The sequence below is a fragment of the Pipistrellus kuhlii genome, unplaced genomic scaffold, assembly GCF_014108245.1.
Source record: "Pipistrellus kuhlii isolate mPipKuh1 unplaced genomic scaffold, mPipKuh1.p scaffold_m20_p_2, whole genome shotgun sequence".
Taxonomy (NCBI): Eukaryota; Metazoa; Chordata; class Mammalia; order Chiroptera; family Vespertilionidae; genus Pipistrellus; species Pipistrellus kuhlii.
The window spans coordinates 73,953,973-73,966,963 of record NW_023425515.1 but is presented as its reverse complement, the minus strand read 5'-3'; the positions used below and the strand labels follow the sequence as shown (position 1 = coordinate 73,966,963).

General features: G+C 38.1%; 1 protein-coding gene across 2 annotated transcripts in view; it reads left to right on the top strand.

Annotated features, from left to right (window-relative positions):
- Positions 1–12,991, top strand: part of EPHA6 (EPH receptor A6) — an 874,394-nt gene that overhangs the window by 135,866 nt on the left and 725,537 nt on the right. The gene's annotated exons all lie outside the window — the stretch shown is intronic.

The window sequence follows — 12,991 nt, the reverse complement described above, 5'->3', positions numbered from 1 at the left end:
ATTTATCTTTCTCTGACTGGCTTAGCATAATGCTAAGCATATGCTTAGCATAATGCTCTCCAGTTCCATCCATGCTGTTGCAAATGGTAAGAAATAACATGGTAAGTGTTATTTCTACCATTTTTATCACAGCTTTGTATTCCATTGGGTAGGTGTACCACAGTTTTCTAATCCACTCATCTGCCGATGGACACTTAGGCTGTTTCCAAATCTTAGCTATGGTGAATTGTGCTGCTATGAACATAGAAGTGCATATATCCTTTCTGATTCATGTTTCTAGTTTCTTGGGATATATTCTTAGAAGTGGGATCACACAGAGTCAAATGGGAGTTCCATTTTTAGTTTTTTGAGGAAACACTATACTGTTCCCCACAGTGGCTGCACCAGTCTACATTCCCACCAGCAGTGCACAAGGGTTCCTTTTTAAAAAAAAAAAAAATTATTTATCCATTAAGTTATTACATATGTGTCCTTACCCCTTTTATTCCCCATCCTCCCCACTCATGCTTTCATGCCCAGCATGGGGTAAGAGGAAAAGATCAACCAAAGGACTTGTATGCATTGTTATAGGCATAATGAGGGTCCCTTTTTCTCCCCATCCTAGCTAGCACTTATCGTTTGTTTATGATAGACATTCTGACATGGGTGAGATGGTACTGCATTGTCATTTTGATTTGCATCTCTTGGATGATTGGTGACTTTGAGCATGTTTTCCTATATCTCTTGGACTTCCTTCTATCTTCTTTTGAAAAATATCTATTTATGTCCATTGCCCATTTTTTGATTGGGTTGTTTATCTTCCTTTTGTTAAGTTGTATGGGTTCCCTATAAATGTTGGAGATTAAAACCTTACCAGTGATAACATTTGCAAATATGTAAGCTCCCATACAGTGGGCTTTCTTATTGTTTTGTTGATTGTTTCTTTTGCTGTACAAAAGCTTTTTCAAATCAACATCATTAAAATGTCCATGCTACCCAAAGCAATCTATAGAATCAGTGCACTCCCCATTAAAATATCAGTGGCATATTTCACAGACCTAGAATGGACTCTTCAAAAATTTATCTGGAATACAATAAGACCCGGAATAGCTGCAGCAATCCTGAGAAAAAAGAACAAAGTAGGAGGGATCTAATACCAAATTTCAAGCTCCATTACAAAGCTATTGTTCTCAAAACTGCCTGGTACTTGCATAAGAACAGACATATATACCAATGGAATAGAATAGAGAACACAGAAATCGACCCAAACCATTATGTTCAATTAATATTTCACAAAGGAGGCAAGAACATACAATGGAGTCAAGACAGTTTCCTCAATAAATGATGTTGGGAAAACTGGACAGAACATGCAAAGAAATGAAACTAGACCACCAACTTATACCACACACAAAATAAACTCTAAGTGGATAAAAGACAAACATAAGACAGGAAACCATAAAAATATTAGAGGAATGCACATGAGCAAAATCTCAGACATATGCCAAAGCAGTTTCTTCACTGATAGTGCTCTTTTGGCAGTGGTTGGCAAAAGGCAGCTCGCGAGCCATATGTGGCTGTTTGGCCCCCTGAGTGTGGCTCTTCCACAAGATATCTGTGCAGTTGAAATGTACAGTGCAATTGAAACTTTGTGGCCCAAGTGCAGAGGTTGGTTTTCGGCTCTCAAAAGAAATTTCAATCGTTGTACTGTTGATATTTGGCTCTGCTGACCACTGTCGTAGGGCGATGGAAACTAAAGAGAAAATAAACAAATTGGATGGCATGCTGTTCTTTTAAAAGTCTAATGGAAAGAAGCATAGAATAGATCTAAACAATACTCTAGGTAATTAATAAATTGTGAAATTCAAAATGGGGTATGTGTATGGAAACATTGCCAGCAGTATAAAATTTCCCTTCTAATTACTACTAATTTGATATTCCAAAATAATTTTTATTAATTGGAAATCATTACCACTGAATTATTTGAAAAGAATAGTGCCTGTGTTTTTATAATTTTTCTTCTGCAGTACTTACGAATCATTAAATACAAATATGCCACACAAAATTAATTATTGTAAACTATAGTAATTTTATTCCAGTTAGACATTGAGATATAGCACATGGAATTTATAATTTTAAATCAATAAATGTAGACAAATCATAGAAGTCATTGGAGTGGCTGATGATTATTATAGTTTCACATGCAGTGTTCTGATGTCAGGCACACTTTGACCTACAAAAGACCATTCCCGTGGAACTTTAAGTCCTGGGTAGAATTAGAATTTTAATTGAATTGTGAAGGCCTAATGCATTTTGAGAAACCAAGTCAAAATAGATATCTTCGTGAAGTGCTAAAAAACATTAATGAGCCAGAACATAAAATTAAAGATTTGTACAGAATCATCTCCTTTCCTTGAAAGAATCTGTACAAATTCATTTTACACATTACATGTCTACAATTAGGAAGCACTCTTCTCCAGGCTTCTGCGTGAAGATTGTGCCTCTGTTCACATCGGCTCTCCACCAAACCTCTTCTTGTCATAGCTGCCATAAATCTTCTGTTATCAATTCCAGTAGATAGTGGACTATCTTTATTTTACTGGATCTCTCAGGAGCATTTAAGGAAAAAACTTAAATACTTTCTCCTTCAATAATCATTTTCTTCTGTAATATGTATAGAACATCACACTCTTGGAGGTTTCTTCTCCCTATTTGAATTAACTACAGTTCAAATACTCATTTAATTCATACTTTATATAAGACTTTACAATTAACCATTTAATATGCTTAAATACTATATCTTTTAGTTAAAGTACAAAGGGCTACAGACTTTATTAGTAACTAGAGGCCCAGTGTATGAAAGTCCATGCACTGGAGGAGGGGGGTCCCTTAGCCTTGTCTGCCCCCTCTCACAGTCTGGAGCGTTCAGGGGTGGGAGGTGACCCTGTGGTAAGGGGAATGCAACGTCCCCATCACACCTCTGCTGCTGCCACTGCCAGCAGCACAAGCCTCAGAGTGCCCTGGTTACCTGAGCCTCAGGCTGCCCTGGGCGGCTGGGCAGCCACCATCTGAGGCTTGCCTGTACCTTGGGCCAGTCCTGGGCAGCTGGGAGTGTGAGGGGATGGGGGATTCTGGAGGCAGGCATGGGGAATGTCCGAACCCCCCTGGCAGTGGCCTGGCTGTGCTGTGCTCTTGCCACCCCAGTGAGACTGAGGGGCTGGGTGTTGCCATCCTGTGGCTGTGGGTGCAGCCATTTTTGTGAGGTGTGACGATCATAGCATATTCCCACTTTATTAGATAGGATTACAGCAAAGAGAAATGATCTGACTGGATCAGAAGCTAGTTTTGTTTTTATTTTTTTTATAATCAAGTTTTCTATTAAAGTATATCTTCTAGGCCTCCTGGGTATTATATCAACTGCCCAGATCCTCTTTCTCCTGGTGCAGACACATTTCTTGACACCATTTTCTTCTTCTTCTTCGACTGACTAACCTGATCTTTGCAGGCTTCAGTTACGTCATCTTAATATATTTCTATTTAGAGTTAAGTTGTTATGAAATCTCTTTTGTCCTAAGATATTAATTTAAGACATTGATCAAAGTTTAGATATATCTCAATAATGTGTAATGTTTAGAATCCTGATTTAAGAAATAGTAAGTCTCCCTTTAGTGAAAAAAAAAAATGTTTCAGTTAGAATTCAATCCTTCTTTTATTAATTTGTATATTCCACAAATATTAAGGACTTACTGTGACCCTAGTATTGTATCTTCCTGACACTGAGGATATAATAGTGAATAAAACACTGTCCCTTCCCTCATGGAGATTACATGCTGCTTAAATGTATTTTAGTTCAAAACTTCCATATGGGCCAATAGGACTTTTCAGACAATTGTGGTGTTGATTTCTCTGTGTGTTTTTTGTAAACTCAAGTAAGTCCATTCTTTCCTTTATGTAAGTTTCCTCATCCATAAAACAAAGATAATATACTTTATTCTCTCTACAATAAAATAATGAAGTTAAATATGTTTGTGAGATTACTTTGTACACTTTATATATTTGTGAAGTACTGTGACACCTAACATGGCATTCATATTTAAGACAGAATAGTTAAGATGAATATTTAATATATATACATATGAAATTCTACTTGAAGATATTTGCAACATCTTATTCATTAAGTGAAAATTTCAACTTTTTGTACCAATTAAGGATTTTAGACATTCAGAAGATAGACTCTATTTAAGAATTTTTCATCTTCATAAATACATTGTTTATAATTTTTTAATCAGAAGAATCAGTCCATTTTAATGTAATTTAATCCTCTTCTATAATATTTTGATTGTGTTACTAGGATAAATGTACCTTAAGTAATAAATTTATTTATAAAATTTGCTTAGTCTTAGCAGTTGTCTTCCAGACATGTCACTGAGTCATTCTTTTAAAAATAAATCATTGCAGTCCTAATAAAAAAGTTTTATGTTTGCCGAAAGTGGAATAGAAATGTATGTGAACATGATGCATTTTGCTTCTTGTTTTATCCTTCAAAACTAGTTATCATTTAAATGTAGAACCTTCAATTTTCTGCTGCGAAACCAGATTTATGGTATTAACTACATGCCTGGCAGCAGAATTCAGGCACTAATTTTCTAAATGTGTGTCAGTATATTGACTCAAAGTGAATATTTTAAGTGGTTCCGAGGAAAATCTCACACTATAATATGAAGGCCCCTTTAACAAGCTTTTCTTAGGTAGAGAATATTAGAAGCTTATGATTTAAAAATTAAGCCATTACAGCATTACATAAAGAGATTCCTGTTTTGTACTCAACAACTTTAGTTTGTTTGGGTTATGGAAGGTAAGAAGTAGAATGTTTGGAACAAATCAGATATGTGCCATTTTACCTAATGAAGACTTCTCTTTATTCTCAGCTATCCTATTTTACTTTTTCATTCATAAGATGAAGTTGAAGATTTTTCCTGCTTGCCTGACTCCATTTCTTATTTAAATTTAGTTTATGTTGAGGAATAATTAGTTACTGCCACATACTACAAAATACTTGCAAGTAAAAAAAAACTGGGGTGGGGATGGAAGGGAGGGAGTTTGGGGGCATCCATAATACATTCAACAATAAACATAAGTTTTAAAAAAACAACACTTGGTAGCAAGTTATACAGGGAACCTAAATAGGAATTATTACTTATGTGATACTTGATTTTGTTGTTTCTTGGTTTTCTTGTAATATTGAGAATATTTTACTTTTGGGGGGAAACCTAAATAATAATAGGTTATCTCATTTATTAATTAAGCACATACCAATGTAAACTAGCTAATTTAACAAGGCATTTGGTCTTTTAGATTCTCTCTCTTAAATGATCTTTTGTTATAGCCTACGAGAGGCCCAGTGCATGAGATTCATGCACTCAGGAGGGTCCCTAAGCCTGACCAGCACCCTCTTACAGTCAGCGAGCCCTCAGGGGATGTTCAGCTGATGGCTTAGGCCTGCTCCCTCAGTGCTATGATGGAGGCGGACTAGGCTCCTGCTGCCACTGCAGTCTCTGGCAGAGAGCTCGGCTTCTGGCTGAGTGATGCCCCCCTGTGGGAGTGCACTGAGTACCATGGGGCAGCTCCTGCCTTAATCCTCTTCCCCTTGGTGATCAGTGCATGTGATAGTGACTGGTAATTGCACCGTTTGGTCAATTTGCATATTAGCCTTTTGTTATGTAGGATTTTTGCATATTTCCCTTTATTTATCATAACCCAATTTTGAAGAAATAAATCAAAGAAGTATTTTACTTCCTATTTAGCTTGCTTTTAGATTATAGCTGGGATCAGATGCAATGAAGACAGAAATAAATCTGAGACTTAACTAATTTTATTATTATAGGGCATAGTAATATGCATGATTTTAAAATTTTTATTAATTTTTGGTTTTTAATTCTCTGTTGCTCAAACTCTTACATATGTCCCTCTTTTTCTCCCATTGACCTCTCCCAACCAGCCCCCACTCCCCTGCCCAGGCCTTCACCACCCTGTTGTCTGTGTCCATTGGTTATACTTGTATGCATGCTTGCAAATCCTTTGGTTTATCTCTACCCCTCCCCTCACCCTCTACTGTCTTTCTTCTGTGGTTTATCAGGGTTTTTTGTTGTTGTTGTTGTTGTTGTTGTTGTTGTTTTGATACTTTTATGTCTCTGGATCTGTTTTTGTTCATCAGTTTATGTTGTTCATTATATTCCACAAATGAGTGAGATTATGTGATATTTATCTTTCGCAGACTGGCTCATTTTGTTTATCATAATGCTCTCCAGGTCCATCCATGCTGTTGCAAATGGTAAGAGTTATTTTTTTTATTTTTTACAGCAGCATACTATTCCATTGAGTAGATGTACCACAGTTTTTTAATCCATTCATCTGCTGATGGGCACTTAGGCTGTTTCCAAATCTTAGCTATGGTGAATTGTGCTGCTATGAACATAGGGGTGTATATATTCTTTTTGATATGTGTTTCCAGTTTCTTGGAATATATTCCTAGCAGTGGGATTACTAGGTCAAATAGGAGTTCCATTTTTAGTTTTTTGAGGAAGCTCCACACTGTCTCCATAGCGGCTGTACCAGTCTGCATTCCCATGAGAAGTGTACGAGGATTCCCTTTTCCCCACATCCCTTTTCATCATCAGCTCTTGTGACTTGTTGATGAAAGCCATTCTGACAGGTGTGAGATGATACCCCCATTTTCTTTTTTGTTTGAATCTTTCAGATGATTGGTGACTTAGAGCATTTTTCATATACCTGTTAGCCTTCGGTATGCCCACTTTCTAGAAGTGTCTATTTAGGTCCTAATTCTGTAAGTTGTTGGGTTAGATAACTTATTGCCAATTTTTCTTGCTTTTTAAAATAGGCTGTAGTACTATGAACTTCGCTCCCAGAATTGCTTTCACTATGTCCCATAGATTTTGAATTGTGTGTTTCATGATATTTTTTCCAGGATGTTTTTTATTGCTTCTTTAATCTCTTTGGTAACCCATTCATTGTTTAATTGCATGCTTTTTAGCCTCCATGTGTTGATTGTTTCTTATTGTTTTTAATTGATTTTTAATTTTATGCCATTGTGATCTGAGAAGATACTTGATATGATTTCAGCCTACTTAAATTTGTAGAGACTTAGCCATGTCTTAATATGTGATCTGTCTTTAAAAATGTCCCATGTGCAGTTAAGAAGAATGCATATTCTGTAGCTTTGGGGTAAAATGTTCTGAAGATGTCAATTAGTTCCATCTGATCTAGTGAGTCATTTAGGATTGCTGTTTCCTTGTTGTTTTTTTGTCTAGAAGATTTATTCAATGATGTCAATGTGGTATTAAAGTCTCCAACTATGATTGTATTGCTGTTGATCTCTCCCTTGATATCCTTTAGAAGTTTTTTTTTTTTGTTTTTTTTTTATGTATTTGAGTGCTCTTGCATTGGGAGCATATATGTTTACCAGAATTATATCCTCTTGTTGAATTACTCTCTTTAGTATTATTATATGGCCTTCCTTATCTCTTGTTATGGTCTTCACTTTGAGTTCTGTTTTGTCAGATATAAGTATTGCTACCCCATCCTTTTTTAAAAAAATTATTTCCATTTGCCTGAAAAAATTTTTTTCCATCCCTTTACTTTCAGTCTATGTGGGTCCTTTGTTCTGATATGGCTCTCTTGTAGACTGATTTCTCCATTTCACTTAGTTCCTTTTCTGGTGATTCCTCCTTTTTTTCTTTGATGATTGTTTCTCTTTATCCCCATATTTGCTCTCTATTTGTATTTGTTTTTATTTCTGGCCCTGGGCAACCTGCTTGAGCTCTGAGAGGTTGAATCCCTTAGCAGTCCGATGATACAGGACTCCTTAGCCCAGAAGCTGGGTCTGCCTTGAGTCCATGCCTTTATTGTCTCTGCTCTCTGAGTTGTACTCCATTCCCATACAGATCTGGTCCCTGAGTTGTCCACTGCAGATGCTCAGGTTCAGTGGGGCACGAGCACATTTTCTATGATATGTGACTCCATGTGAGGTCCCAGAGCTCTCTGGCATGCAGTTTAGTGTGCGGCCCCAGTGCCTGGGGCATGGTGGCACCCTTGGTCCCTCTGGCAGCACACTTGTAGTGTGATCCTGTGCCTGGGTGGGATGCTGACCCAGGTACCCCTAGCCCACACTGTCAGTGCAGTCATGGAGCCTGTACAGGGTGCTGGGTGGCTCCAGTTTGCACCAGTATCTCAGTCCTGGGGGCCTGGGCAGGGTGGAGCACAGGGTCTTCGTGGCTTGCACTCACAGTGCAGATTGCCGGAATGCGGCATCTGGAAGTCTGGGCAGGGAGGTGCAGCACTGGATGTCTCTCTGACGAGTGGACACTATGGACATCTTGGAACCCTCGGTGAGCTAGTGTGTCACTCACTACAAGGGCGTGGCAGTCATCCCTCAGGAGTTAGGGCTAGTCATGGGCTCACAGTGCTGGACCTAGGTGGTGGCCCAGGCCAGTCTGAGTGTTGGTGTGGCTGCGCTCCTGGCCTCCGCTGCTGCCCCCTTCAGGATGGTGTAGGCTCTGTACCAGGTTTTTTAAGTTTTTTAAAAAGCCAGATAGAGAAAAGGAAAGAGAGGAAAGCAATTCCACATACATATAAATAAGTACTTCTGCCTTCAGGAAGCATAGATAAAGATAAAAACCAAAGTATTTTTCTATAGTTGTTTCATACTTCAGTGTTAATAGGTTACTTCCTTATCCTAGTCCCCATGTCAACATATTTAACATTGATTCTGAATTATTTTCCCCTTTAAATCAGACTAGCTTTGGAGCTGCTTCGGGTGCTAAAGTATTTAGGATATGATTTTTTCCTCCTCTCCCCTTTCTCTCTGGAGATATAGAAGTATGTAGGAATGAAGGTAATTGCCATTTTCTTTCGCTACATGTTTTCTTTAGCTGTGGCCCAAATTAACTTACAAAATTTGAGTAAGTTAATCAAGATTTATCATTGCCATTTGAAGTTATAATTAGCTTTCTATGTTGAGAAAAAGACTGTATGCTTTTAAATTTTTTAAATTTATTTTTTATTGTTTGAAGCATTACAAATAGTAGTACATATGTCTCCTTTTTTCCCCCTTTGACCTCCCCCAGCCTCTTCCTTCTGCATATGCCTCCCCCCCCCCCCCCCCGCCGTGTCTTGTATCCATTGGTTATGTCTATATGCATGGATACAAGTCCTTCGGTTGATCTCTTACAGCCCTCCCCCACAACCTCCCTTGCCTTCCTGCTATAGTTTGAGTGTGTTCAATGGTTCTTTATCTCTATAACTATTTTTTACCCCATTTCTTTTCTTTGAAAAATCTTGCAACTGCAGACTAGAAATAAACATATAATAACAAAAAAAGGTTGAGTCCCAATTTCGGTGTCCAACAGTTCTGAGAGCCAGTTTCAATGTCAAATAGTTTCTTATGTGTACATGTCAGCAGTGATATCTGGATAATGGATTTTTAAAATAACTATTTATTGTACATTCCCACTGAATTCTAAAGATTTTCAAAGGCAAGGAGGTATACATTTTAGAGATATATTTTAGAACCCTGGTAAACTTGTCAGAAAAGATATCTGAATATTCTTGATTAGAAAGGCTATTTGATTAGAAAGACCATCTTTCATTCTTTGAGAAAGTGAAACCAAAATGTGGGGTTTTTGAGTCCATGTTAGTTCTCTCACGAATTCGAAGGATGAAGTCATGGTAAAAAATGGTTAGCAGAACTATAGTTTGTTGGGAGAAGCTAATCCTACAAAAGGTGCAGCTGGGGTTCCTGGAGCAGGCCAGTGTCCAGAGCTTTCTTGTCATGCTGCAGACAGATTAGCTTCTGATTGGTCCTTTCAAAGGATTTTTCTTTAGCAGCATTCTTGGAATTGGTTTGTGCGCCTCACTATTTTATGATTGGTTATCTGCATGCTACCTGTCTTCCCAATACTCTTGCATGTGACCTTCCTTCTCCAGGAAAGGGTGCCTTAGTACCTTCACCTTGCTGGCTTCCCCAGTTTTATTTCCTCCCCTGTCCCATAGTCCTGATTCTTGACTAACTTGCCTCCGCTTTTGCCTCAAAAGGAAGGCTATCTGATTCCCCAATGATTGCCTCATTTTATCTTTTAATACATGTGTAATTTGAGTTTTACTTTACAGAGTTATTTTTATCTTATATTAAAATATTAAAAAATTAAATAAACAACATGAGCTGCAACAGTTGGGATATTTCAAATTTGATTCCTATTATGTAAAAGCAAGAAGCTGACAGAATTGACCAACTATTTTTACAGCACTATCATTAACATTAATGATAGATGTGATGATTTAATCAATTACAATGTTTACATAAATCCAAATATTTCACATTAGAAATGATTTATGTGGGATTTTTTTGTCTTAAATAGGGGAGGAATTTTTACCCACTGAAGAACACTTGTCACATGACTGAAGTTGTGAAAGTGTGTGAATACAGCCTAATGCTTTATAGCCCCCAATTACATTTTCCCACTAGCGGATCTCTTGGGCAGTCCCATTTAACGCAAATGTTTGTTAGAAGTGATAGGAAATGGAAAGGGCTCTGAACAGTACTTAATCCATTTATGCCTAAGGGTTCTCTAAAACCCATCCCCACCTACACACAGTTAGGTTTTTGTATTGTTTTGTTTTGTTTTATGTAGTTCCATAGCAAGCCAAGTAAAGTAGACAAATAGCTAAATTCCTTTTGAGCACACAAAGTCATAATAAGGTTTACATATGAAAGATATTCTCCATGCCAGAGCCCCTTGCTGTCTCTAAGAATTTGCTACTCCTGGAAGGTGCAATCTGTCTGAGCCCAACAAAACTTATAAAATACAGAAAGTTAGACGGCCTGATCAGTCCATGTCTCACCAAACAATTTAATTCTTAAATATGTGTGTTACATTTTTTATTAGTAACTAGAGACCCAGTGCATGAAATTCATGCATGGGGGAGGGGGGGGGTAAGGTCTCTCTCAGGCCTACTGGCTCCCAACTGCTCGCCTGCCTGCCTTCCTGATTTCCCCTAACTGCTTCTATCTGCCAGCCTGATCACCCCTAACCACTCCTCTACCAGCCTAATTGATACCAAACTGCTCCCCTACCAGCCTGTTTGCCCCTAACGTCCCTCCCCTGCAGGGCCTGGTTCCCCTCAACTTGGTGCCTCCCAATTGCCCTTCCCTGCTCACCATCTTGTGGTGGCCATCTTGTATCTACATGGGGACAGCCATCTTGAGTGTTGTAGTGATGGTCAATTTGAATATTACTCTTTTATTAGATAGGATAGAGGCCTGGTGCATGGGTGGGGGCCAGCTGGTTTGCCCTGAAGGGTGTCCTGGATCAGGGCGGGGATTCCCTTGGGGTGTCAGGTGGCCTGGGTGAGGGGCCTATGGTGGTTTGCAGGCCAGCCATACCCCCTTGGCGACCCAAGTGGAGGCCCTGATATCTGGGGTTTATTTATCTTCTACAATTGAAACTTTATAGCCTGGAGCGGAGCCAAGCCTCCTGCTTGCTCTGTGGTGGCAGCCATTTTTCTTGGGACTTATATATCTTCTAGAATTGAAACTTTGTAGCCTTAAGCAGAGGCCTGGGCCTGTCAGGGTGTGTGGAAAGCTTGACTTCCTCCATTGCCAGGGGCAACCCTAGCCTCCTGCTCTTTCCAGCTCCATGGCTGCCGCCATTCCTGTTTGGACTTGTTTACCTTCTATAATTGAAACTTTGCAGCCTGGAGTGGAGGCCTGGGCTGGCAAGGGCAGGGGGAAAGCTTGGCTTCCTCTGCTGTCTGGGAAACCAAAGCCTCCCTCCTGCTCTCTGTGGCCACAGCCACCTTTGATGGGTTTATTTGCATATTTTCTCCTGATTGGCTGGGGGTGTGGTTTGTGGGCATGGCATGTGGGTGTAGTGAAGTGATGGTTAATTTGCACATTACTCTTTTATTAAGATAGTATGTGAAACAAATTATTTGTCTTATTTTAATTGTACTGATGAGTATCAAAGGAGTTAATATTTATGAAAAAGCTTTAACAAATATAAATTCAATGTAAATATTTGTCCTTAGGAGTCATTACATCTAAGGTTCCTTGAAGGTTCTTAAAGAAAAAAACTTTTGTTATACAACTAATTTTTGCTTAACAAAAACTCCTCATTGAGTAGGAAAACGTTTCCATCCATCAGTTTGTAAATCATTTATCTACTCCTTGATTCAAAGAAAGGGCTTATAAAATAACCATGAGACAGAAAAAGCTTTTTATTTTATTCATCCAGCCCATAAGAAGAGATATAGTTTGCAAGATATTTTATGCAGAACATTTATGATTTATTTTTAACTTACTGTGTTCTTTTCTACATTAGGTATATTGGTAATTTTTTATATATTGGTATTTTTAAAATATATTTTTATATATTTAGATGGGAAAGGGAGAGAGAGATAGAAACATCAAGGATGAGAGAACATTGCCCCCTGTTGGGGATTGAGCCCACAAGCCTAGCATGTGCCCTTGACCAGAATTGAACTCTTTAGTCCACAGGCTGACACTCTATCCACTGAGCCAAACTGATTGGGGTAGTATTTTAATGCCTACATATAAAACATGTTTGTTTGTTTTCTAATGAGCTCGAGGAGTCAGAGTATTTTGGGTTTATTGCTATTATATAAATGCATGCAGCTGACTGAATTGACCAACTTAATAGCAGAATTAATGACTGGTTTGATACATATTTTCATTATGTGATTTCTACAATTACTAGGTTTGTGTACATGTAAGTATTTCACAGCAGAGAATAAATTATGTCTGTGTTTGTTTTAAATAGGGATAAAAACTTTTACCCACTGGATATATGTATGTTATACAGAGCTAAAGTGTCTCTAGTGTGTATTCATAGAGGTTAGTGTTATACCTTAATTTCTTTTTACTCTTCTCCCTCTACCTTATTGAATCTTATAATTCTTTTTAAAAATATATTTTATTGAT